Source organism: Natrix helvetica, assembly GCF_964273705.1.
Source record: "Natrix helvetica genome assembly, chromosome: 5".
Taxonomy (NCBI): Eukaryota; Metazoa; Chordata; class Lepidosauria; order Squamata; family Natricidae; genus Natrix; species Natrix helvetica.
In genome coordinates this window covers 41,990,305-41,993,582 of record NC_138551.1, presented here as the reverse complement: position 1 = coordinate 41,993,582, position 3,278 = coordinate 41,990,305, and the positions used below count along the sequence as shown (strand labels likewise).

General features: G+C 41.4%; 1 protein-coding gene across 1 annotated transcript in view; it reads left to right on the top strand.

Moving 5' to 3' along the window:
- Positions 1 to 3,278, top strand: part of STK25 (serine/threonine kinase 25) — a 35,293-nt gene that overhangs the window by 139 nt on the left and 31,876 nt on the right. The window lies entirely within an intron of this gene.

Sequence of the window (3,278 nt, the reverse complement as noted above, 5' to 3'; positions counted from 1 at the left end):
GTAAGTGAATTAGCCAGGAGGAGGAGGAGCTAGAAAGAATTCGCCCGCCCCTTTCTTCTGTCTCTTAAGGAGGCACCAGGAAGCTGGGCCGGTGAGGGTTGAAAGCTGTTTTGTGCTTACTATTCGAGCTGGTCCTCGGGTGTACAGCGCTGCCTCGTTCAGACTGAGAGCGGTTCCTTTAAGGTGTTACGGCCACAAGGTGGTTTCTTAGGTCTTGGCTTAGCTTCTATGAATCCGTCCTATATAGGCTGGAAGCCTGATTTATTTTGTGGTGAAACCAGCCAACGGTGCTCCATTGAAGCAAAAGGTGTTGAGCAAGCATCTCCCAATAAAGCAGCTCTTGAAAATGTACAGGTATCTCTAGGCATAAAGGTGATGCGCTATAATACCCTTCTGAGGAGGGCTTCTTAAACCTGATAGGGCTATAGCTCGATTTTGCTGATCATTATTTGTAGTCTTAGGTATTTTATTTACTTTTTTTTTAAAAAGTGTCTTCTTTTTTTCTGAGAAGGAATCCATGAGCCTCATTATACTCTCAAATAAATCTATGCCCCGAAGAGGTTGTGTTTTAGAGCAAAATCTTATCGTTCCTCTAAGGCAGAGCTCTTCAAACGTGGCAACTTTAAGACTTGTAAACTTCAACTCCTCGCTGGCTGGAGAATTCTGGGACTTGAAATCCACAAGTCTTAAAGTTGCCAAGTTTGAAGACTCCTGCTCTAAAGGACTGCAGAGTAGGGGAGATGAGGGGGGTTGGCCCTGCCTATTGAAATGAGACCCATCCAATCCACTCATCGTTCATACTGAACCAGGAGTTATTTATTCTGCCATCTGAACCTATTTGGTTGTGCCTCTTCAACATCAATGACATCAGCCCATCACTCAAAGCTGGAGCTGTTAGCTCAGTTGCTCCTCTGCTCTTCTCAGTTATTGGACTCAGACATGATTAGACAGCCATAATCTGGCTTACTCTGTTGTGTGAGCCAGCTATTCCTTTTTTAAGTTCAGCATATTGTCAACCAACTACTTCTGTATCCAACTAACATAACTGGCCCCTGAAGTTCTGAATGGTGTTCATTGCTTATTTCTAGCAAGGTAACACTTTTTTCTGCAGCAGCATAACTCTATTAATTATGAATATGTACTGATTGTTGTACATGGTGTTGTACGCGGGGATGCTGTGGCTCAGTGGCTAAGACACTGAGCTTGTTGATCAGAAAAGTTGGCAGTCTGGTGGTTCAAATCCCTAGTGCTGTTTAACGGAGTGAGCTCCTGTTACTTGTCCCAGCTTCTGCCAAACTAGTAGTTTAAAGCATGTAAAAATGCAAGTTGAAAAGTAGGGACCACCTTTGGTGGGAAGGTATCAGCGTTCCGTGCACCTTCGGCATTTAGTCATGCCGGCCACATGACCACGGAGATGACTTTGGACAGCGCTGGCTCTTCGGCTTTGAAACAACTAGCACATATGTGCAAGGGGAACCTTTACCTTTACCCTACCGATAGTTGTGCAATAGCCACGAACATTCGACTGGCATTTATCCATTATCCGCTTGTGGTTGCCACTTCTTTTATCCATTTTTTAATCTGACGTAACCAAATGCTTTTTCCAAAAAGCATTTGACAAATGTGCACACCGGCATTGCACAGCTTCAGCGTAAAAGAGTTCATCTTTATATGTTTCAAAGAGTAAACAGAATCCTGTTCCGCATTTGCTTCCATCAAAGACAGTAATTCAAATATAGCTCAGAGGAAGGCCGCATTTCCATGACAAGCAGGCTTCAAGAGAAGATGATGTTTTATGATTACTAACTTCCACTGCCACATGGACTAGTCCGATAGGCTTAGAAGCTCCTTATCATTAAATACTGTATAGACTTTGATAGACTTATTCTCCTTTCTTTAGGGGATGATAGAGAAAAACAGGATGGCTGTTTTGGGTTTGCTCATGTGTTTTATTTCCCAGCTGCCAGTTTTCTTTCCTCTCACACCCGTTTTTTTCCTGTGTTTATTATGATGCATATTAGGCATTGTAAAACTTAACTAGAATAGATGGACACAGTGTAAAGAATTAAGATTGGGTATATAAAATACACCTCTGAGGTGTCTATTCCTACAAAGATCAGATTTTCTCTGTGGAAGAAAATATTTTCAGAAGCAGAATAGGAAGAATATTGATATTTTTGAACTTTACTGTCGGAGAAGACTGCTGAAAATACCATAGATAGACAAGAAAACCAACAAATAGATCATCAACCAAAAATTCTCATTCAAGGAACAAATGTCCAGCTCAAATTTGGATACACTATGCAAAGACCTAGCTCTTTAGACAAGTCTATAAAGCTAGGAAAGTTGGAAGAAAAAAATAAGACAATAATCAGCAGTAAGGTGGACAGACTCAATTATAATTGCAGGACCTGAAGGGCCAGGTCATAGACAGATTATTCTCCCTGAAATCTAGATGGTCACTGAGAGGTGACACCAATTTGATGGCACATATTCAATCAATCTCTCATCCTGGAGAGGATAAGCAGGAAGGGATATTTTAGAGTCAGCATTTCCTTCCTTTTGACTCTTATCAAAAAATATTGTTTCCTTTAAAAAAAACAATCTGAATGAAAGGCATACAAATGAAGAACTTATGGTTCAAGTTCTTTCAGACTTACACATAAAAACCTGGATAAAAAAAATAAAGCCAGCATACATGACAACATCTGAATCAACAAATACAATGTTATTGGTTACAAAACCCAAATCCATTTTTTAAAATCACCTCCTACTCTTTCTCTTTCTTAAGACGTCTATGTCTCATCCTCACATTATAGTTTCAGTACGTCATAAATATATTGTGTTTCTTATGTGATTACAGTTTGGTTTGGAAACCTACCAACAACGTGGAGTGTCTCACAGTTTATAGTTACAGTATTTTCTATGGTGGCTTCTAATATTCACACTGCGAGACCTGCGAGACCACCAATAGCCTCCCACCGTCCAGTACGATCCCACAGAGTTGGCCTCCTCAGGGTGCCGTCGGCCAGACAGTGTCGGCTGGTGACCCCCAGGGGGAGAGCCTTCTCTGTGGGAGCGCCTTCCCTCTGGAATGAGCTGCCCCCGGAGCTTCGCATAATCCCTGACCTCCGGTTCTTCCGACGCGCCCTAAAAAGTTGGCTTTTCCAGCAAGCCGGCCTGGCCTGTTAATTTTATTTACTTTTTAAAATGTGAGTGTTATATAAATTGGGTTTGTTTTTTGGACTGTTTCTAATTTCCTTTTAACTTTTGTACTA